This window comes from Passer domesticus, chromosome 2, assembly GCF_036417665.1.
Source record: "Passer domesticus isolate bPasDom1 chromosome 2, bPasDom1.hap1, whole genome shotgun sequence".
Lineage (NCBI taxonomy): Eukaryota > Metazoa > Chordata > Aves > Passeriformes > Passeridae > Passer > Passer domesticus.
This window is the reverse complement of record NC_087475.1, coordinates 72,504,677-72,529,605: the sequence shown is the minus strand read 5'-3', so window position 1 is coordinate 72,529,605 and position 24,929 is coordinate 72,504,677. Positions and strand designations below refer to the sequence as shown.

Here is a 24,929-nt window from a genome sequence, read left to right as displayed (position 1 = left end):
AGCAGTTGGCACCTCTAATTATAGCTTAGTGGATACTCCCAAAACTGAAATAAAAGTTGCTTTAGCCACCTTTTCATGTTACATCCAGCCTTGCCCTTCTGGAAGCACCTGGTATACCTGCTATGTGTTGGTGTCATGCTGTTTTAGTGACTCATTTATAATGAGCTAGACTGAAAGTAGATGAGATTATGATGCATTCTTTTATATTCAAAATGGTCTTATTATCTGAATTCTTTGAATTTTTTTTTCCTTCGTGGAAACTACTTGCAAAAGTGGGAAATGTATGTGTTCTTTTAGAAAAGCCAAGGAATAACCACAGTGTGCTATCTGTCACTATACGTTAAAGTCATTGAAGGTAGATCAATTTTATCCCAGCAGTGATGGATATGATTTTTCCAACACAGTAAAAGGATATTGTTGTAATGAAGACAAATGTGTGTGACTTCTGATCTTTTTTTCCACTTGAAGTTTTGCTAGAGTTGTTTTCTTGCTGTTTGCTTGTAGCCCGATGTGGATATGTTAAGGGCTCTCAAGGAGTTTGTTCAACTGTTTAAACTGTTAAATGCTTCATGATTCTTTGGTTCCATTGTGACTCATAAGGCTCTTACAGTCACTACTAAAGAGTACTGTAGAACAAATATTATGTCATATTGGCATACACCACATCTTTTGAGCCCTGCCAATATTGTAGTTTTGTCTGACCCACTGCTTGATGAGCAAGGCTCATGCAGATGCTCTCATCCATATCTGCATACTGAAGTTTCAAGATTATCCTATACTTCAATTCTAACTTTTTGAATGATAAAGAGGCATATTTTTAGCTTTTACCTGCAGTAAGGTGGCAGATACCTGCAAATCACAAAAGACAATACAATTTTAATATTCAAATATCAAAGATATCACATGGTGCATGAAAAACAAAAGCCATGATATGCACTGAGCATAAGTGCCAGAGTTTGTATAAGAAAATGTTAGCATGAATTTCACAGCATGAATAATAAGTTCTTAACAGTGTATCCAAGACCATAATGATGAAGACTTACAGAAATAGGTAATATTTTTATTTTACATTTTTTATCCTTCTTTGGAGTGGAATAATAGCATCTAGTATCATGAGGACAGGCAAGATAATAAATATCTTTCAGCAAGTAACTGGAATTGTTTAATTTGTCACCTTAAGGAAGTGGGAATGAAAATACATAATTATCTCAAAAATATTTGAATTACATATATATCTTAAATTAGTTCTGAGAAATAGTAAATTCACAGCCTGGAACTAGAACCATCTCTATTTTTCAGTGTTTGGGTTTTCCTTGAAGGATGTGGATCTCCTATTTGCACTGTCTTGGAAACTGTTTTTGTGGTTTCGAATCTTCACATAGAGACAGTTTTGAATCACATGCTGTAGCATATGTCTAGCCCAGCTGTTCCCTCTGTATTTATATGGTCCCATCACTATAAATCTCTGAGTGGATAAAAAGTAAAAACAAAATTACTCTTGCAGCACCCATGGTTGGGGGAAGCATTTGCTGTCCACCATTAATTATAGGGTAAATTAGAGATGACTGTTATGAAGCATTTAGACTCAAACCAAGCAAAATGTCTCTGACTGCTGGAAACTGGTCCCTCTGCTGAGTCCCAGCTAAGGACACCTTCTTCTTTACACCTTTTTCCAGGAAGCAGAGAATGTGTGTGTTTTTTGAAATTACATGTATGGGCAGTCCTCATGTGTCACTGATGTCTTCAAAGACCAAAAAAAAATTGCAGCTAAAATCCTCAGTGCTGTGCAGCTGCATTCTGTGCAGCCCTGGGAAGGATGAGTAGTTCCAGAAAAGGAGGCTGAAAGCAATTATCTCTGCATTTTTTATCTGCCTTTTACACTGTTAGTACCCCAGTGAGCCATCTCTACTTATATACTTTTCCCTAACACACATTAGTTTCTAAATCTAAAGTTCAACACAAAGACCAGATCCAGTAGATATTTCTGTCTTTTTTATACACTGTGCTATTTTAAATGGGGGAAAAATAGAGAAAGAACTGTTTTGATCAAAGCATTTTTCTCTGACACAGCAAGGCATAAAAATGTATCCTCACAAATACCTCAGCCTTCAAATGCAAGAAGGCATTCTCACATTTATACCATAGAAGGTGCTACTGGGATATTCCAGATTCCCTTCATTCCCAAGAGATCTACTAATCTCAGAAAAATGAGGGAGTCACTTTGCTTGGCCCCAGATTTCACAACGCTGTGATGCACTTGGGGAGTTTCAGGACCCACCCCCAGGCACAGGGCTACAGGCTCCTCTTGCACCTGAGTGTACCACCAGCTGGACTGAGAGGAAGATCCCAGCCTGGATGAATTAGCACAAAACCACTTCTTAACAGCCACAAACTTTAAAGAGCTTCCCCCGCCCCATCACCCACTTGAATTTATTATTAAGATACATGAAATAACCTTGTTTCACACATTTAGCAGACAGACATATCAGATGGGTGGTGTCACCCAGGCAGTGTAGTGGGACCCATGGCAGGTTGGGCAGAGACAGAGGGAAAATGTGCTCCTCTTGGCTCTGGCTTGTGGGAGTTTCCAGCCCAAAACATAATTTTTATCAGAAAATGAAACTAAAAAAAAAGCTATCTGGTAGAGCTTTTACAATGCCTTACACAATCCAGCTTGCAATTCCCCTCCAACATAAACAACCAGTCAAGCCTTGGAGAAGTGGGGTGATATTCAGGACTAGTGGGCTGTCCCAGCTGGGCATCCTGGCTCAGTGGGTGAGTGCAAGATCATTATTTTATATCCTTGGGCAGCCCACTGGGGTAAACTCTGCCTAAAAAGACAAGTTTTGAGACCTACTGATGTACTACTTTGGAGTGTGTTATGCTGCCTCATCAAATATTTGAAACACATGGTCTAGAACTCTGTTCCTTGACAAAGGGTTGAACTACAGTGAAGATGTCCTGCATGTTTCCTTGATTAAAACATTCTTTTCAGAAATTCAGCCTGCAAATACCAAGTCATATCAGAGAACTCTATAGCAAATAATGTAAATAATTGAAAGATATAAAATCAAGGTATATGATTGACTGGAATAACTGCTCCAGGGAGGGACTTTCAGGAAGAAGGGGTTGTTGCTCTCTCTCCAGGAATGAATATTATTATTTTAGCACTTTTTGAGCACTTGGAACTATATTAATAGACATTCATGATATTGTTATCAATAAAGACTTAGAGAGTATTCTTCTGTTCCTCCTTCTAGTTGCTAAGGTAGTCTCTATTTGGACTGTGTCCAGAATGTCACAGGACCTCCCAGAGCCAGAGAGGCTCTAGCCATGTTCCCTAAAGGAAAGGCTGGGGGACCATGCTGGGAGAGCACAAATGACAGAAGGGCTCCAGGGAGTAATAGGTAATAGCTGTAATACACCACCTGATGATCAGCTGCAGTGATCAGTGTGGCTGAATAGCTTTGGAGGGGACAGACAGTGAGAATATCTGAATGATCTGACACGTACTTGATTTGGAGGGACAGAAAACACTTTATAGTGAATAAAAAAAATCTCCGTTGTTTTGGTCATTGATGTTTTACCTCAGAAGTTCCCTCTTAGATTCATAGATGTGTCTGAAAAGCAGAGAGGATCCTCCTCACATGTACCATATCCAGACCACCAATGCCTCAAATTGATTTGGACACCATCAGTGTGAAGAGGGAAGCATGCTGTCCCAGTGGTGGCAGCAGGATCTTCTAGCTTTCTGTAGGCAGAGAACATTTCTGCTCATGCAGGCAGAGATCTTCCTTGAGGTTTTCCAGGTCCTTGGTCAGGGATGCAGCTGCTAAGAAGAGTCTTTTTCTTTTGACAGAAAGTGAAAAGACAACCTGAAAAAACTTGGCTTCCTTTTTGGAAGTAACATTTAGGACATGAATTGTTCACATTTCACAGGTTTAGAAGCCCAACATGCATCTGTATATCTCTGTAGCACAACTCGTCCACCAGTTACTCAAGTGAATTTTCCTGAGCATTTCTTTTCCTCATGCACGAGACTCCCACTCAAATATTTGTGTGTCAAGCTAGTCCAAACAGACAGGACATGAGCAGCGTGATTCACTTTCAGATGTAAGGAAACAGCTCTTGAAAAGAGTTGCTGTACACAGCAGCTCTTGTAAGAGGTTCTGTAGGAGTCCAAACTCTCCATCCTGACTTCTGTGCTAAGGAAGGCAAGACTGTTCTCTTATCCCTGCAAGAATAGCAACTCTTAAGTAGAACAAACATGAATCACAAAAAACCCCCAGGAATTCCAGTAACCACTCTGAGCCAGATTTTAGCGGTTACATCCAATACATCAACATACCTTTCTTTCTTATGTTAATAAAATATCAGTCAATAACTTATGTAGAACAAATCCTCTTACATGTATAAGAATGTAAGTCACCAGGGTAGCCCAAAGCTCTAAAGCAAGAGATCTTCAGCGAGGATAAGTCAGCTTAGCTGTGATGCAACCTTTCCAGTAGACATCAAATGAAAGTCTGGCTGTACAGCTGAGAATCATGTTAATGCCCCAGTGCTGAAGTTTTCTAAGCTGTTTCTCTTCTGTCATGTGGTGACTCTCATTACCTCTATGCTCTTCTTGCCTCACAAATTCAGCTGGTGTGATTTCCAGTTTTGGACCTAGATCTGTGAAGCTTGAAGGAGGGGCATTCCTCTGGGACTAGGCTAATACTGCCTTCTCTAGCATGAACAGTCTTAGTATTTATTTTGAACTTTATTTTCTTGTGGTTCTGAAATGACAATAACTGCTGTATTCTTCAAGCAGTGCTGAAAAATCAAAAGCATTTAATTTCCAAGGATTTACTCTTTCTGAAAACCGAACAAGAAAATACACTGTACGTGGCAAAGGGAACAGAGTGAATAAACCAAAAAACCCACACACCATTAAAATACCAACAGTGACTCATGAGGCTTACAAATTGGTCTCTACAGGTTCCAGGTGTCTAAAATAAATTATTTAAACTCAGCATAAACCAAACATTTTGATAGAGGCCAAATTCTTAATTTCACTGCTAACAATGGTGTTTGATAAATGCAAATACAAGAAACCAGATTTCATAGGCTATTGTTATAGCAAAAGTTTTATTTAGTATTCTGTTTTGTCTTTTAAGCCATATCTAAGTTATGAGGAAGGTTTTCTTATCTGACTCCTAAGAAAATAATATACTCAAATGTAATCTAGTCCCATGAAACACAAGATTATTAGATAGCTAAATCCAGTGTATCTGTATTCCCATTTGGCAATGTCATTTGCAAATCAGACTCAAATGAATCTACTATCTACTGTCAATCACTAATAGTTTTTCTACAGGTAACTGAGTTATCACAATAGCCTAAATAAAGATGCTTTTTCCCAGAGCAGATGATCAGTTGGGCACCTGATCATCACTCCAGAGGTATACCATAGCTGAAACAAACATGCAGGTTTTGCATAGTTTTAGAAATCACATAAAATTTGTAAAGAGTATTTATTTGAGTAAAGAATATTTATAGCTAGGTAAAAAATAAAAAGGACTATATACATTCAGTCTCAGTTTCTCTGTCACTTTCAATATTTTGTCACTTAGGATTTTGGTCAAAGTTTTGCAAAATTGCTCTTCCATATCATGGTCACTGTTTCTCTGAATATTTTCCTCATATTTTTCTGCTTGTCTCTTCTGTCTTTATGAATCACAGAGGTTTTCCAAGTCTCTAATGTTTTACTTTTAATACAGCCTCAATACCTGCTTGTTTTTTCTTTATTTTTGGAAAAAGAAAGCTCTGTTTAAAATGGCTGTTTTAAATGTGGCTCATGCAAATGCCAAGTGTAATAGTGCTCTGTTATATCTGACTGGGAATGATATGACAGGACTCTCCCATATATACCCTAAGGGAAGTTGTGACTTGGCAGATAGTATTCTAATAACCATTCTGCCTTCATGTAGCAGATTTCCTGTACCCTGAGAAGTCCAGTGGTGTAACATGTTAATCATAACAGCTAGAACTCATAAGCATCCTGGGAAAAATTGTCCAGATGCTACCTGCTGGAATTTAGGATTAGTAATCCAAGAACAGGAGAGAAGGGAACAGGAGGCCATTCCTGTGAAAAGCTGAGGTCACTCAGGTGTGGCCACTCTTTATGAATGTATTGTGGGTTTCTACGCAAGACAATGCCTATGAAAGGGTAAAACTGAGGATGGAATGAGAAGCAATTTTTCTGGTACACAAATGTGCTCTGCACATTCTGAACATTGCAAAGAGTTGTTGCTTCCTTGCCAGGGCCAGTATTCTGACCTTTCACTAGTGACTGTGTACATCTTTGTAAAAATTTGAAAATTCAGAGGAGATGATGGAGCTGCTGGTACCTAATTGAAATAATTTGCCTAAAAAATTACTCAGTATGTCTGCTCCGTGCATATGTGTATCTATTTATATATTTGGCTTTACTCTGTGATTGTCATTCTTGTGTTTGATGATGATACATGTACTGCTGTAAAATGGAAATCTAGGTTTTAGAAAAAGTGGGCTGACACTATACATCTAAATATAGATGAGAGTTATCCGTGCAAGTTGTTAGGTTTATCCTGCATGTAGTGGAGGTGATGGGAGACAGCCTTCTGTGCTGAGCAGGAAGGTGTCACTTCCTGAGGCACCAGGATTAGGAAGTTGCCGTGTGTGTGCAGGGAACAGCTTGGAGGACATGGAGTGTTCGGAAGAGAAATTAAACTGTCCAAAAGCTGACATCTTTGACAGAGCAACTGGGGAGAATGGGAACATGCCAACAGACCTGTGAAGTTCTGCAGGGCCCTGAGTGTAAAAAGGAGAAATTGAAACTTAAAAGGAGTGATAAAGGGGAAATTACTGGATTTGCAATTACTGTGTTAAGAAGATCTTCCATGGGGGAAGTACATGAAAAGAATAAGACTCATTTCATTTCAGAGTGGCAAAGAGCTCTCAGATGAGTAATAAGTCTGTAATGGACAACTTTTTAAGATGCCACCCTTTAGAGAAAAGTTCTTAAGACTCTTGCCAGTTCTTTTTCCCCAAGGTAGATTTCAATTTGTGAGAGTTACTGAGCATTCCCCATGGCACATCACAGCTCTGTTCCTTATTTAACTTCTGCCTAGAAGTGGCCACAAGTCTTTAATCTGAGATGTGTGGATATAATTATTTCCTTACCTCGCTATCTGTTATTCAAATGCTGTTAATTTGAGTGGGAATCCTTCCTTAACTAGTTTGGAAAGAAGACTCAAATCCTCAGTGGCTTCAGATCAGCACCAAAATCTGTGCCAATGGGCCAAGGTCTTAAGATGATCCCAAAGCAGCCCTCAGAATTACAGTTGATACCTACCCTGAAGACATAAAAGGAAAAAAAAATAGAAAATACTCTGTTATTTTTGTTTGCTTCAAATTATGCAAGAGTAACATTATGCTGTTCTTTCACATCTCTGCTCCACCTTCAACTCTTTTTTTCCTCTTGAACAGAAAACCTTTCCAAAGGATGAGACTGAAGTTTACAAGAGACTGCTACATGCCAGTCCTACAAATGTCTTTGCACATGGTTAGCTTCATGCACAGGGGTGGTCTTGCTGATGTCAAGTTAAGCACATGACTAAATGTTTAGAATACTTAGTCTTACATTTGACATCCAAGTAAACAGACAATCATCTTAAATTCTCCAGGAATTTCTGATCAAAAAGGATGTTTTATTAAAAACAAATCTTTAAATATATCTAAATTAATCATAAAAATAGCTTTTAAATTAAAATTATATTCATAGCTTTAAACCTTTAATTAGTGCAATCTCTTTTCATGCACTGAAGTTTAAAACTTCATCTATATTTTAATATCTAAATGCTGCTTTATAAATTATGACAGGTCAAATACATCTCCATTAAACAGAATCTACTCTATTGATACACCAGCTAAGCATCAGTCATACACCTTCATTTTAATTAAACTGATTCTCTTGTATTCCACGATTTGCAGACAAAAATTTATTCTTGTAGTGATTAATTCAGCATTGTTATGACACCCACAAGTAACGTTTTGAAAGACAGTCTATTGTACTTGCAGAGCCTGTTCCACCCAGTGATCTCAAGCCGCTATGCAAAACCCACACAAAGATTCTTAAGCCAGAGGAGCATTATTGGCTGCCTGAAGGGGGGCGGGTACTGACAGAGGCCGCTGCACCATGTGCTCCAGGATCAAGTTCTCCAAATCTATAGAGCATTGTTTGGTTTCAAGCTTCTTTGGTGAGGCAGGAATCCAAGAGGACTCTGAGCAGTAACAGATCCTGCCATTTACAGACAGACAGAACAGTGGCTATTTTGTGGTCTCAGGTGTCCTCAGACCTGGGAAGGGGCACAGTACCAACAGTCTGTGCTTCAAAGGTAAGACAGGCTGAACTAATGGCTAGGTGACATTCTTTGAAGGTAACAATTTAGTTGATAAATTAAGACATCGCTCTATTTTTTCCTGTTCATAAATTGTCTGTAACGTAACTGACTTTTCCAAATCTTTAGATATACCACAGTAGCTTTTTTTTTTTTTTGCCTGTGGGCTAATAGAAAAATGGCTTCTCTGAATATTCACTATGGTTTGATTACTGCTTGTGCCACATGGTTGGCCAGCTTAATGGTGTGGTCTTTCTGTTTCCTGATTGTGCACTTCAAGCTTTATGAGCAGGAATAATCTTTTTGTTTCTTCTTTGTGAGTTATTCATGAACACACAAAATTGCTCAATGAACATACAGAATTAAAAAATATAAGTATTTAAGTGGCTTTTTAGAGACTTCATGATATTGTTGTGCTTGAAAATATTTATATGCTGCAGCACCTTTGCATGCCAGGGTTACTAGAAAATAAAGTCTTTCATCTTCCAGATTGCTGGGATGAATGAGTTTGCACATACCTGTAAAGCAAGATTTTGTTCAGGAGACTCAGATCTGGTTTTGTGGATGTTGTATTTTGCCAGACTTAAACCATCAATTTCCACCAAAGTGACTCAGTTTCAAATAACTTCTGTTTTGGTTTAGCCAAATAACAGCCAAAAAAAAAAAACTCAGCTCAGAAGAGACTCAGTAGCTACATGAGAGAATATGGGATATTCTTTGAACTACAAACAGATTTTTCCTTCTATCTAACTGTAGAATGAAATTGTATATATAGAACAGGCATCTGATATGCCTCAGCAGAAAATACGTCTTACTTATCAGCCATGAAGTTCCAAAACACTTTCAGAGATATTTTAAGAGCAATAGGTAATAATCTATATATTTTTTCATAAATATATGCTGAGGTTACCAGCTAACTTACACAGTAGATGGAATATAGGGTGCATGACCTTGACTTTGAAAATCTACAGCTTTCTTCCCCTTTGACTGGAAAACCACCTTCATTCAGTCAAAGAAATATGTAATGACATTATCTTGTTTGACATGCCAAGCAGGAGCCCCCCTGGGAATGCTATCAGTGTCTAAGAGGCAGCACCAACACATATGCAGTGCCCTAACAGAGTCCAGTCAAATTTAGAAGGGAATAAGGGAGGTCAAATATCCCATCCATCTGCCTTGCATCTTAAATCTTCACCATAAAGCCAGTGATCTGTGAAAAACATTTTTCACAGTTAGAAAACTCACTGATTCACATCTCTTGAAGGCTTGAGGAATGACTTCTAAGCCTAAGACTACACTTAGCTAGTGCACCTTGCTTTGTACTACAGCCTTGTAAGAAAATCACAGAATAGTCTGAGTTGGAAGGATCCTCTCTTCAGAGAATGGGCTGTACAGGGATCAAGTCCATGACCTTGGCATTATTAGTGCCATTCTCTAACAAACTGGGCTAATTCATGAACACAGCATGTCAACAGTTTTCTGGAAAAACTTAAAATTAGCCCTTTTTCAAGAGGATTTACATTATCAAAACTCTATTATCCTATCTACACTAAAATTAAATTAAATCTAACTAGCACAACTTCCAGTGAAAATAAAACCATTATGGACAAGTTTTAGGAAATCTTAGACCACAAAAGCTGACAATTGACTAAGAAAAATATGGTGATTTTTGTATCTGTATTTTAGATGCTAAAATGGTGTAATGAGTGCGTGCAAAAAATCATAGCTCCCTTTTATGGCATTATTTTATGTGATCCTGAGTACTGATGACCAATGTGGTCTCATTTTGACAAGGGGCATTCAGGATAAGAGGGAAGATTATGCCTTCCTTCTGTGTTCCCAGTGTTACAGAAGCCTTTTACTCCTATCACTGGGAAAACCACATATGAGTCAATGCAAATGCCCCAGAAAAACATCTTGCCTCTTTCTGTGGCTACCTTGCTCTGGGTCAGACTGTCAGAACTGGTGGCACAGCTCCTAAAATCTCTTTTTGATTTCCAGAAGGCCTGTCTCCAAGCATGATCATGTTTGATTACTTACAATGAAAAATAAGTGTATATTTTTAACTTTTTACTTAGTTTCCAGGAGTCCCAAAATATACATTTTCTAAACAACTCTAGAACAATAGCTGCACCTGTAGCTCCAAACTCTGCACACACCCTTGCACCCTGTAGCCCAGATGATCCAAATCTGCCAGTCTTGTCATGCCCTTATCTCCTCTGCTTGCTGCTCACCCCTGACCTGCTCCAGCTCATGTTCAGACCTTGCAGTGGTGAGCTCTGTTCCCACATGCCCAGGCAGTAGAGATGGCTTTGCTCCATCCCAGCAGACATGCCATGAGCAAGACAAAGACACTTCCCTAGCAGTGCCTCAGCCTGCTTGAGAGGTTACCCGTGATCGGTCCCACAAGATGAGTCCATATAGTGTGCTGCTCACTTTCCTGCTAACATGAGGGACAAAAAAGGCAAGCTGTTTGCTTGGGCTGCCAACCTGGCCCCCAGGAGTCCAGCACAACACTGCTGTTGCTGTGGGGATGTAGCAGCCTTCAAGGTGGTCTTTGCCTCACGGTCTTTATTTTGGCTTTAGGCTGTAAGTGGGTAGAGATTTACATGCCCACTTTATCTTTGAGTAGTCCCTCATGCATGAATTACCATGGTGCCATCCAAGTGTCCTTTTCCCATGCCAGACCTCAGCACTCCAGGCCTTAGCAGCAGCAGCAGTGAGGGCGCAGGTGTCGAGCTATGTTAAGAGCTGGCAAAGCAGCTTCTTCCCACATTTTAGCTCAAGATTACAGTTTAGCGTGTTTGAGCTCTGCAGATTTGTAGGAAGACTTATTGTTAAGGTGATCTACGCTTAAAGAAAACCTCAAATCCTTTTCCTCTTTCTCCTAGTACGTCGCTGTTGTACCCTTTATCTGTGCAGAAAGCCATGATTCAGTGTTCTTGCCTAGTTCTACCAGCGCTTCACCAGGCAGCGAGTCAGAGTCGCCCACCTCCTGCACTTCAGGAGCTTCTGGCCTTGTGGCAACTAGTGCTGAAAAACACAGTTTTCCCCTCAGTGCCTTTTCCTCACCCATTCTAGCAGTACCTGAAAAATGACTCCAAGTCTGACAAGTGGTGACAGCAGCTGAGCGGGGCATATGGGGCTGGGGCTGTGGGGGCCTTGTGGTGCTGGCTGGGCGCCTGCATGAGCACCATCTGCCTGCCACACAGGAGGGACGTGGGGCCAGTTGCCACAGGGGAGCCTGCTGCCAAAAGTACTTTATTTCTCCTCTGAAAAAGGCGATGTGCTCTCCCACAGCTGGCAATGGGCCTTGCCACAGCTGCTCGCTGGCAGGACGTGGTCCTGTGGGGATGCCATGTGCCAGCCCCAAGCACCATGCCTGGTGTAGGGGAGAAGGAGGCTCCTTTTCCAGGCAGCGTTTGGCAGGGCTTTCCAGTGGGAGTGAGGGAGGGCCCAGGGGAGATGTGGATGTGATTGGCAGGGTAAACCTTGGGAGGAAATGCGCTGGCTCTGTGTGTGTGGGGACGCCTGCCTACTGAGAGAAGGGTGGGATACAGCAGAGTGCCCAGGGATGTGGGGAGCATCTCTGTGGACACAGCACTGTGGGGACATGCAGACTCCCCTGGCAAGGTGGATACAGGCTCGTTCTTTCTGCAGTGGAACTGAGTCACCTTCCTTTCTTTTGATGATCTGATTAGGCCTATGAAATATTGGAGGAAACATAAATGAGATTAATTAAGTGCTAAAAAAAATGTAATTATAACAGCTAAAGATTTCTACCAATTAGAAATGTTTAAAAGTCCTGGTTAAAGAGCTGATGTTTTGATGTAGGCCTTGGGAACAGGACACACATATCACCAAGGTTCTCCTCAACACAATTGTGTCTCCCCATATCTCTTGCAGTAAATAGCAGAGGCTAAAATGAAAAATCCCCTTTCAGTGTTCTTCAAAACTATTCAATCTCTGCAGAAATCATTCTGAAGTATCGAGTAATGAGTGCTGTCAAATGCTGAGCTGCTCTTCCTTGATGTGGTGGCAAATCACTCACTTTGCTGGCAGGTTCAGAAATGCCTCAGTTCAAAACAGCCTCACAGATCTGATGATGCCTCAGCTGAAGGCCACATTCCGCCTCTGCTGTTGCTGCTGTACCATGGCTGAAATGTTTGCTGAAGACTTGTCCTGAGTATTTACAGGCCAATCAGGTGAGAAAGTTTTCCTTGCCACTAGTAAATCTTCTTATGATCCTGCTTGGAGTAATATTTTCAAGATGTTTCTGTTCAAACAGTAAGAGAACAGTACAGATCCTATGTAATAGGAAAGGAGAGCAAGACAGACATGGTGTAAAGAAGTTTCAAATACTTAATGTGTAGTTCTGCCTAACTTTATTGAGAAGACATGAGCTCAGGTAAAACAAAGGAAGAGAACATTCTAAAGAGTAGATAAATGTATTCCAACTGTCAAGACCTGACAAAAAATCCTGTGTAATCTCTGAACCATTGGTGAGTCTTTACAGTAATAGGAAACGATGCAAATATGGTTCTTCTGAAAAAATCAGGAAGTTATAATGAATCCATTTTAGGAGTTCCTGAAAATGTTCTGAATTAATTTATTAAATAAACCATAAATAAACTGCAGGAGGATCCTAAAGAGTTAAAATAGCCCACCTAAACATGCAAAAAATACATTGTGTCAAATAAATCTTAATTCTTTCTCTGAGAGTATTTGATTTAGAGAAAAACAATGTATGGGACATCTCCCTGATGTAGACAGACTTATCCCACATAGGTGTCCTGCAAAGCTGAGGAAATGAACCTAGAGTTTAGCGGATTGAACAGCTGTTTTAAATGCTCCTTTCAAAAACTTCAGAGGCTTTCAAAGGCATAAGTAGTTTGCTGGTCAGGTGTGGCTCCAAGTGTAGTCTTACAGGAGTGGGAGGTAGAGAGCATTTCTTGCTAAAGTCTTGGCTTTCAGCTTATAAAAGAACTTGATACATTTGCTGAACACATTACAAGCAGTTTGTCGTACATGACCAGAATTTAAAGTAACCTTAATAAATTAGGTAGATGATCCAAAATCAGTGAGATGAAACATAAAAGGCCATGGAGCATCCATACAGTAGAAAAGGAGAATGGATGTCATGTGGGGTGATTCAGAAATGTGAAGGTGATGCAGAAACAGAAAATCTTATTCTGGGAAGCACTGTCAGTCTGCTGGGAGGAAGATACAAGAAGCAGCCTTTCTGCCCAGTGAGGCTTCAGTGGGTACTTGGGATCTATCCTAGCAGCCAAGACAACATAAACGGGAGCAATGATATTTTGGGAATGTCTTAGGCAAATTGAAAAGAACGTGGAAGAGTTCAACAGGAAGAGCAGAAGGTATGGCCTGTAAGGCTGAGGAAGATTTGGCATCAGTCTTTTAAAAAGGGTATATATTCATCTTTATGACTGATTGGAGCATTTGGTGAACTCTGCTTGGTTTAAAGTAATGTATATTCAGATTTCCCTTTCCCAGGCATCAAATTTCCAAGAACGTAAAGTTAAAAAAAACCATATGACATTAATTATCAGAATATGGGAAATAAAGTTTTTTATTTAGATATGTTGTTTGTTTGTTTGTCTGTTGTGTTTTAGGCTTTTTTTTGGTTGGGTTTTTTTGGTAGTTTTTTTTGTTTGTTTTGTTTGTTTGGGTCCTCTGTTTTGTTTTGGGGTTTTGTTTGTTTCTCTGTTGGTTTATTTTTTTTATCCAGACATCCAGTGAGGAAGGTGAACTGCCCAAATTGCTGAGTGAAAGTCAGCCTTTCTCCACATTGCACCATTTTCCATTCATAAATTAATAAATTCGTTGCCTTTCTGCCTTACCGTCTGACAGTAATATCAACTGGTGTTTAGTAATGAATGAAACTATGACTGTGAAACTAATAAATGAAACTATGACATAGTGTCTATAACTTAATCACAAAGAAATGTGAAACATTAACAATTTAGAGCTTCTAATAAAATGTCAGAATCATCAAAGGAATTTAAATTAATTTCAGACATTTTGAATTTGTGAAATTTGGATGGGTTTAATTTTTCTTTTCCTAAATTGATTTGTAATGAGAATTGCTAAATTTCAAGTGTGCCTAATTTAGTTTCTGATCTCTTTTGGAAGTCTTATATTTTGAATTGATTTAATAAAGTCTTTTTTTGGAAGTACACACTTACAGAAACATCACAGTTGAAAAGAATAAATAAATTTGGGGAACCTTTCAGAAGTCAGTAGTTGCATGTCATAGGATTTAACATAATGGCACAGCTAATATGCAATGCAAGTCAGAAATTGCTTTCTGGAAGTACAAATGTCCGATAAAGCAATTACTGGACATTTAAGTGACACTTCTCTTGCCCATGGTAAGACACTGCTGTGGCTAGAGTCTTTACCTGCATAGAATGTTTTCATTTCTCATTTCTTATTCTGAATTTAAAAAAATTTAATAGTGAGCTTGGCTTGTAAACTTCTGTCCATTTAATCTTCATTCTCCATTGTCAGCATGAAGATAAACATTATTCATTCTGAGTGTACATAAAAATATTTCACCTTTTGCAAACTGTTCTGAGAAAAGAAGAGCAAAACTGAAAATATGAACAGGAGCATTGTCTCCAGAGTGAATTTGTGTTACACTTTTTCTAGGTCATCTCTTTCTGGACATGTCTGACATGGAAAAGCTGCATTCATCAATGGAAGACAGGTCTGCCCCATGATGTGGCAATTCATGATCAGTACATGATTTGCTATGAGAAAAAAATATAAAATTTGAAGAACTTTTTTGCAACAATAATCCAAAGCACACTTTTAATTTTTAATCTGTTCCATGTAATGAAATCTAGAGACTAGATTTTTGGACAATAAGTGTAGGAGATTTCAGTGCAATAAAGACTAATTTTGTGTTTCTTGCAAACGTTCCCTTGTAATAACTAACATATAAGCTGAACAGCTTTGATCCAGATAAACATCTCTACTGAAGTCCACAGATGTGTTTTTGACTGGGGAGATGAGAGTAGAAAAAAAGCAGGCTATTCAAAACTGATGATGTTAATGATAGCTATTTGTAAAAGCCAAATGCAAACATTTCCTCGGTCACTCTTAGGCATGAGCAATTGTGTTTATATATATGCACCTATACTGTACATATGTACCCCTACTTAAGTAGTGTTCACATTAGTAAATCTTCAAAGCTTAGTACAGTAACAGTTTTTCTATGATAAAAACCATATTTCTCTTCCTGGATGAGTATCTAGAAGGAAGGAAATCAGGGAGGAAAAGTGGAGGAAGGGATGTAAGAAAAAATGGAAGGTGGAAAGTGTTCAAGCTTTTTCACTGCACAACTTCACCTCTACAGTTTCTGGTTCCTCTTCTGAGCAACAGCAAGGAAATGACAAAATGGAGGGAAATAAAAGGTGATAATATAGTTAACTGTTATGTTATCACATTCCCAAAAGTGCTCAGGGGCAAATAGGAAATAGGTTACACCCATATCATGTGTAACTATATAAGATAGGGAATGTTTCCATAAGGAAACACTGGTTTGCAAGCTAATGGAACAGAAGTATTTTTGAACCTTCTCCACTGAGGTAAACTGGCACATCTCAGATCCTCAGTGAGGATCTGGCCCACGTTCCCTATTATTGTTCAGGATTTATAGTATGCTAATAAAATAAATGATCTGACAGCCATATCATGTTTTGGACATGTGGGACAGGGAAAAGAAGTTGTTTCATTTTCCTTTTTGTATCCAATACTAGTGTTGAGCAGTTACCCAGTCTCAAAAAATGTCTCATTTATGTCTCAAAAAGATGTAGATATGTATTTTACTTGCTTTTTTATGGCTACTATGGTGAATATAATAACATGAATAATTGGCCTTTGTATTTGGATTTTACTACAGAAACTCTAAATGCCTTCAAAGTGAAGCAAACAAGTAGTTCTGGGAGCATAGAGCCAGGACAACCTGATGTCCTGGGTTATCATGTCAGAGAGACAGCAGCCATTCTACTGCATGTGGAGAGGCTGTGTTTATGGGCTGAGCTACACAGCGTGATGTTACTCCTACTCCCACATCCTGATGACACACAGCGCTGACCAGTCAGTTGCTCCACATCCTTCCCCAGAAAGTGAGCCAGAGTGTGAGAGGTGGGTGAGAAGTTCACCAAGTCCCACAACAGGATGGGCAAGGGTCAGTACCACAGCTTGAACAGGTTTGGTCCAGCAAGATGATCTGGGTGGGACTGTAGAAACTTGCCTAGAGACTTTAATATGCCTAAAATACAAATGCAAGGAAAAATTATTCTTGTTCTGTTCCTAAGACCTGCATTACATGAATGTCAGTACAACATCAGAAAAATTGAGAGAAAATTTCAAACTTGCTCTAGTTCTGGAAGCGTCTGTATCTCTGAAGGAAATAAGTGGAGAGAAACTAAGAATTAGTCTATTTGTTAAGAATAGATAGAGAGGTGTATTTTAGTCAGGAAGTCACAGTTCTTATATAACTTCAGGTACATAGAAGATAATGTCTAATAGGAAGTAATTCTCTAGGAAAATTCTGCACTTCAGAGAGATGCCTGGAAATGGGCAGCTTCAAAGCACCATTTTTCAATTGTACTCCTCTGGTTTGCAGAAGTAACCTGCTTGAGATACTGGTTTCTGTCTAATTCAGGCAATTGCTGAAAACTCTGAAGATGTGGATTAGCTGCATTTGAAGAATCGCTGTCACTGATAATATCATTCTGCCTAAAACTTATACAGGAACTTACAGTACAAACAGGAGATTATTTTATTTCTTTGGGGAATGTTTCAGATAACATCTGGTCCTCAGAAGAAGAGAAACACTGTGTTCTATGCATAGTCTAGGCTACACAATCTTCCCAGTGGAAGTGCAGAGAAGGCTTCAAAAAGGGAGGTCTGTTGTGCAACTCCTTTAAAAAAAATTTGGCCTGAAAAGTGTCTTGAATATGGCAAAATCCTTCATCTGAAGTGGGTCACTGAAAGAGCCATCAGACCAGATGGAATTCTGGATCTGTTTGTTGGATACTGGTGAAGATGGTTATCTAGATCATGCTACACAAACACAGGTTGTGTATTGCAGTAAAATTATTTTTAAAGTGCAAAGCAGTTTAACACACAAGTACTGTGAATTTAACAGAGGCTTTATCCACATTCCACTAAGTGACACCTGGGAAGCCACAGTGCCTGGCATTTGGAGATTAAATGAAGATACAGGTGCATTAACATATTTAAACAGAAATTAATAATAATGATATTATGTCCTGGCAGTTTACTGCTAGGTTGAAGGCAAAAGTGCAACTGGAATTCTTTAAAAAAATAAAACCCAACCCTGATAATATTTTAAAACTGAGGGGGAAATTCCAATGAAAATGTAAAAAAAATGTGCAGAAAAATAATATGAAACAAAAGTGAAAATCATAGAAGATACTTCTATGAAACAAAATGAGAATTCTGAGAATAGGAATAGGAATAAAATGGAAATGAACAACCTGGGAAAAAAAAAGCACGCTGCAGTACTTTTGGTAAAGGAATTCCTATCATCCCAGGATATAAAAAACATGGCTTAAGAGGGTCTCTCTGATAGTCTCCACACAAGAACTATTTTCATTGGGAACTTTCATTTTGGCAACAACAGTCAGTTGAAAGTACAAGGATTTTCGTTGGGAGTCCACAGGCTCCTCTGCCTGACAGATTGACAGCTCCAAAGAGGAGGATGGGATTGTGTTTATAATGGGACATAGCGGAATGCAGCTCCATCCAAAAATGTTATGGATTTACATACATTTAATATCCACATTCCATTAAGTGACATCTAAAACCCAGGGAGAAACTTCACTTAAAAAGAAAAGAGACACTGGATGATTCAGAGACTTAGTAATGGAATACAGAGCCATTCACCTCTAGGTCAACTGTCTGAGTTCAGCTCGAGTTATTATTGACCAAACATTTATACTAACTGCAGGCTGTGTGAAATATCAATGGCTTTATGGCTCTGCTAGATATATTACTTGTTCATGTCTGAGGTGTCCATATGGCAAAAATCACCTCAGACTCCCTTTGTAGTCAGGGAAAACCAGGTACTTTTAAGGTATAAATCATCTGGAAGATGTCTTCTTTAGGATGAGATTAATTGCACCCTAGAAGTATCTATTTCTCTCTGTTGACTACAAAAAGAGCACAGGGTGACTTGCTTCTATGTAGATGTTTATACTGCAGGAGTCTAAATTTGGATAAGATGAATACCATACTAAGTGATTCCTCTCTAGTCACCCAGAGGGCTGCGGTAGGTCTGCAACTGAGCGTGGGTATCATAGATCCACTTGCAGAGAAATGCTAGCTCACATCTGCCCTTGGCCACCTGAATCTCACCTTTATTATGTCTCAGTGTCCTCTGGCAAATCATCAGCAGCCTTTGTTACTCCCTGTGGGAGAGAAGAACCCTCCTAGGGGAAGGTGCATCTTGATATTTCCCTAACAATGCCCTTTTCCCTAGTACCTGTCAGCAAAATTTGTTAGTGATAGTGTGGGTGGTCTCCTAAAAGACAGTAGGCTGGGACATGTGTCTTTCCCTGTGCTTAAGAACCTGTGTATAGTCAGGGAATCTCTGATGCTCTACCAAACTTTCCTGCCTGGCAAATGTCAAAATATGTTAAGTTGGCACTTTCAGTTTTAATCTGTGAATGGGTAAATTACTTCCTCTTGCATCTTTTTTGCAAGCCTTTGTGAGTGACTGAAATAAGAGCAGATTGTGCAAGACTCTGCCAAGAGATTTAATAATATTAGTACTAAATAATAACATTAGCTTCATTCTCAAGGAAGTGCTTGCAGTTAAGACAGGCAGGTTACGACAGCATGCAGAACGTGACGTGTGAATTAGTCATCCTTCTCTGCTCCTGAAACATTGGCTCTGTTGTAGGTGATAATGAAACCAGAGGAAAATCTTCTGAAGGTAAGGTTATGTTTATTTGTTTTAGAATCTTTGATGGTCTATTGACTGCTATATGATCCACACTGGGTTATAAGATGTTGAACACAGCCTGTTTCTGAATGTCCTGGTTCACGCCTGGAAGATGCTTTCTTTGTAATACCACGATGTCTTGCCTTTTATACAGCAAAGTTTTTGTCCACTTCTTTTTGCAGCTGGCATGTGCAGAAAACTGGACAAACAGCTTTTGGCATATGCTCAATCATAAAGTAACTTTCAGTAAGATTGCTACAAAAAGGCTGACCAGGTGTGTCTTTGTGTTGGATGGAAAATGACTTCTAGGTGTAAACTAAGACGCCCCCACAGTTCTGAACTATTTTGTCCCTCCCATGAATAATTTAAGCTGTTTGTGGGGCGTTGAAACATATGCAGCTTCTCAAGTATCTGACAATTATGGTAGATCTTTGTATTCTGGAGCAGAGATCCTGTTTATGTTAACAGCATTGCTTGCTTGCTGTAAGATCTTTCTGTTCTGTCAAATTCATCTTTCATCTCTGTCTTAAAGCCTATAAGCATGAGTTGAAATGATGGAAGTAAGCATCCCTTCACCCAGTTAAATTGATTCAATTTACTGATTACAGATATCTGTCTTTTCCTCTATCTCAAGAAAATCCAATAATGCTTTTGCAGTCAAGGTAACATGGTTAGAGCTGTAGAGACCATACCTAGCAGTCTTCTAACCAAAAGCTTTGGACATTGTGGTTCTATCATACTTGTTAGAAGTTAATTTGAATCACAGAAAAAGGCCAGAGAAATTAAGTCAGAAGAAGATGTATATGAAAATAACAAATTTGGCTTCAGATACAGGTATAACTCTTGCTCTGATGATTTTGTTGCTTGAACAACCCCTGGGTCTTCTCTCACCTCACCTTCCCTTCCCTCACTGCGCTGTGGCCTCAGTGCAGCTGTCAAGGCATGGCTCCACTGAGGCTGCTTGGCACTGCAGTTGAGGACATTGTTCAAATCTGGAGAAATTTCAGTGACTATTTCTGTGTTACCTGGATTCCAGTTTGCTGTAGAGAAGGCTAATGCTCATTATGTGCTGTTGCAGTGTGGATTTTGTTTTGACTAAATAGGTGGAGTCCATACTGTGGTCAGTTCAGTCTTACAGCAATACTAGAGTATTGTGCCCGTCTATTGTACACATACAACAAAATGTCTACTACATCATATTTCAAATTAAGTGACACTATATCATCTTAGGCTTTTCATAGTGGGCATGGTTGTTACTTAAGTTTAGCTGATAAAACTGCCATAGGTAGAGACACAAAGGATGTTTTGGGCTATCGGTTGCAGGATATATGTGTAGCGACAGCATTTAGGGAACATGGAAGAAGTCATACTTTAACTATCGGGTGAGTTTAGACAACAAGTCATACTTTAACTATCGTGTGAGTTTAGACAACCAGTCTAGGTTAAAGCCTTAACTTTAAGGTGGCTAATGTAGTTTAGATGACTCCATACATAACCTCTAATGAGGCAAGCCTTCCAGTGAACTGAAGAAGGTTATAAAGCTCTTAACTCGGTCTCTTGAGCAGAGCAACAATAAATATGGTAAGCAAAATAGATGCAAAACAAATGCATCTTATGAATCAAGCTAAGTGCTTTCCTTTTCCGATAAAAACAAAATGATGAAGTAGTGAAGCTATATTTGGTGATAATTTTAGTAAAACATCTGTCAGACTTTCTCATAGCAAAAAATTGTACTCTGCTAAAAGTTTTATGAGAAGGTCTTCATTAAAGTTACTGATAAACAGAAATGCTTTGCATTGTAAAGGAGTCTGTGGAATCAGGAAGAGGAGTGAAGAACTCATTAAAAATGGTGAGAAATGAGATTCAGTTTAAGTCAGGTTCTGAGTATACCTCACTTAACAAAAGCCATTATATTTTGACACTTATATTTCTTGATTTTCTGGTTTCTTTTCTACACCCTGGCCCAGCCCACCCCCTGCTCAGTACCTGTTTTTAAAAAATAAATACAGTGCTATTATATCAGCTAGATAGGTGTTGGGTCCCTCCATCAGAGCTCCTCTGTCCTGCGTCCTGTAGGAATAGATCTAATAAAAAAAGATTTCTGGATTGGAAAGCATTTCTGAAGGAGTGAAACAATCAGGAGGATGAAGGGAATGAGTGCTGAGACAGAATGGGAATTTTATTCTGCAACTTATTTTTCCAGCAGGACTGAAATCCATTGTAGTTAATGCTAGACTGAGGTCAAACAGATGTTTGTAAATACTTTCTGTGAAACCTTGAAAAAAAATTCAAATTATTAAGGATGATGGTAAGAAAAATGAAGCTTACTTTTAGTATCTGTACTTCAGTTTACACTATTCTTCCTTTTTTCTAGTAGTATAACTTGTTTTGTTTGGGTTTTTTTATGATTGCTTCTTTATTGATTTCCTTTAGCTTTACTAGCGTGGCAAATCTGAGTCTTCTGGTCCAAATGACCTATATCCATTTACCATCAATACTGTTCCAACTTCAGGCTTCCTGACACCACTTTAATGTGAATTCCAGACATTAGCACAGCACTGCAACATTGATCTGACTGATGCATATTAATACACAATGTGAACACACACAGATGTTGACCAATCTTTTCTTTAAACCCTCAAATATTTTTCTTGTCAAGATAAAATATTGAAATGTAAAGTGTATTTTCCAGAAGAGTGGGTACATTTAGTAAAATCACCATTTATTAAAAAAAAAATTAAAATCCTGTTTGGGAAAGTAGTTAGGCACATACTTCAGTCATGTTGACTGAAATTTAAAGCCATACCACCATTTGTCTAGTGCAGCTTTTACTTGCTAAATACCTACCCACCTGAAACAGTTAATCCCAGTACACTGAGCCTCTGTGATCTTTAAGATTTTTTGTCTCAGTGCACAGCTATGTTCTTTATTCCCTTGACATCTTGCTACTCTTCTTGGTCTCAAGCTCCCTGTCTGCTCCTCCTTCCCAGATATGAGGATGTACAATTCAGCTGTCCCAAGTCAATAGAAGTGATTTCTGACATTTCCTTTAATTTCAGCTTTCAGCAGCTTAGGCACAAACCCTTCCAAGATGTGGGCTGAATTAATCTTACCTTTCTATGGAATATTCACATCTCTTTGCCTACCAAAGTGTTGTTTGCGGTAATTTGAGATTTTTTTCCCCACTTTGTTTCGGTTTTTCTTTCTCTCCCTCCTTTGAATGACACAAAAGTATTCTTTCATCAGCATTGTCTTTTTGACTAACAGCAATTTTGTCAAAGTAATTGTATGGCTTTACCTGACCTGGTGGACCCACATAACAAGCACATTCACCAAATAGTGGACCTCATACAGCACTGTTAAAAGATACAGTGTCTTTATAATGGCAACTAAACCTCACAAGTTGTAGGGATATTGTTCGTATAATCACCTATTTTTTAATAAGTCCTGAAATCAATACTTATCTGGAGTAATACCAGTTCAGATGTACCTACTGTGGGCATATTTCATGTCTATATTACACTGTAAATTTAATGGGACATAAACTTCAAGTATGCAATAGGAATGCATTCAAAAAGTGCTTTATATATACTAATTGTTACATCCCCTTTGGACTGACCAGCATAACACAGATCTGATCTTGTATACTTTTTTCACAGATATGTGAAAATGTGTCTGATCACACTGGTGGTGTCAGAGATTATGTGGAAATATGGGGAGGAGGATAACAAGCATGGAGACTTTGTAGCTTTGGGCATTATTGTTTGTTCCGATGGACCACACTGGTCTTACAAGTAGCATAAGAATGGAATTACAATTTAGAGTGAAATATTTACTCTCTGAATTTTGACTCAGAAAATTAAACCTAACTTAATCAGTGCCTCTGGCACTTCTAGGAAAATATTCTTAGAATCATAGAATGGTCTGGATTGGCAGGGACCTTCAAACTTCATCTAATCCAGAACGCCCTGCAATGAGAAAGGACACCTTCAATCAGGTCAGGTTGCTTAGAATCACATCCAAACTTTTGTAAAAGTTCTTCAAGGGATGTTCCTCTCTATGAACAAGAATTCCTTTGGTTTCCCTGCATGAAACATGATCTTTTGTCACACTTCATCAGCATAGCAATTCTGGTCAGAAAGTAAATAAGAGCTAGAACAGTACATAGCCAGAAAAAGTTAGAATTTCCTCAGTATATGACTACTTGTGACTACATATTTTGCCAATAGCTCCACAGACAAAATGCCCATTTTCTTTTAATGATATAGCAGTTGTATTCAACATTTTCAGCATTCAGCCATTGGTTTCCTTTTTCATTGCTGGTTGTTCCTAATGAGGAAGTAGGTTACTATACAGAGCTACCTGTGTGGTCTCGCTAGGTATTCAGCACTATTTTTTATTATCCTTTGCTGATGAAAAGTCTTTCAGCATTTCTGATAATTTGAGGAAATGTTCTTCCTTATATTTTGTGCACTTAAATAAGACCTCCATTTTATTTTTTTCTATCAAGTTGATTGCACAAGTTCTCCAAACTGAGCTTTTTATCTTCAGTTTCCATCTCTTGTTTATAGTGTCTGAAACTGTACTTAATAAAATTCTGACATAGTCCTAAACATTTAATTGTGCAATAGTTCTAGGAAAAAACTGTAGAGGTGGCCTGATTTAGTTTTGAATTGCCTCTTCCAGAGGCCTGTGTGTTATGTATACCTAGGTGTATATATAAACCATACTTTGCATGTTTTCTGCTTGGAACTGGAGAACAGCTCCTCAAGAGCTGTTGGGAGAAGGAAATAATGGCATAAAATTGTGTTAATCCCATTGACTGCTGTTGCATCAAGATTCAGGAAGCACCTGCTGTTTTGATCAAAATGACATGAGTACCTAGTCATTAATTTCTCTATATTTATTAGAGGTGGGAGAGCCCACACAGGATAGATATGTATTCAAGTGAGAGTTAGCTTGAAATACAGCATTACTCAGGTAGAGAAGGCAGTTCCTGAGGGATGGAAAGTCAGCGGAGGAAGCCCTGACTACAACAGAAAAAGCAATGACAATGACACAGAAGCGCATTTCTGGAACACACAGAGAACAGGCTAGAGGGTAGTCATGGATGAGGATTGTAGAAGAACTGTGGTAAATTTGGAGACAGCAATAGGTTTTTCTGAAGAAAACTAAAAAGTCAAAGATGACACCAAGAGGCTAGGCATGAAGAGCATGGAAGCCATGAGCAGGAAGCCAAGAGCATAGAACAGCCATGAGTAGGGATCAAGTCACAGATTTTCTTGGTACACAAAGAAAGAGTAGCAAATATGGCATGTCAGCGTGAGTAACTGAGACCCCCTTGGTAATGAACAGATGGTTGAAGTCATCAGAGTGGTGGGTGAGATTAGACATGAACACTAAATGGAAAAGTAGAAGGAAGAATCCTAAAAAGAACAATAGATTAAAAAAAAACCCCAAAAACCCAAATGTTAGAAATTATAAATGGAGATTGTAAACTGCATTTA

At 38.8% G+C, this 24,929-nt stretch overlaps 2 long non-coding RNA genes across 2 annotated transcripts; one reads left to right on the top strand and one right to left on the bottom strand.

Moving 5' to 3' along the window:
- Nucleotides 1-1,415: 1,415 nt before the first annotated feature.
- Nucleotides 1,416-11,557, bottom strand: LOC135295513 (uncharacterized). Its single transcript, XR_010357634.1, has 3 exons — nucleotides 11,508-11,557; nucleotides 7,204-7,376; nucleotides 1,416-4,812 (listed from the first exon to the last, which is right to left on the bottom strand). It is a non-coding gene; the product is annotated as an uncharacterized LOC135295513 (long non-coding RNA).
- A 68-nt stretch (nucleotides 11,558-11,625) lies between these two features.
- Nucleotides 11,626-15,244, top strand: LOC135295514 (uncharacterized). Its single transcript, XR_010357635.1, has 3 exons — nucleotides 11,626-11,676; nucleotides 12,483-12,625; nucleotides 15,093-15,244. It is a non-coding gene; the product is annotated as an uncharacterized LOC135295514 (long non-coding RNA).
- The last annotated feature ends 9,685 nt before the right edge of the window (nucleotides 15,245-24,929 follow it).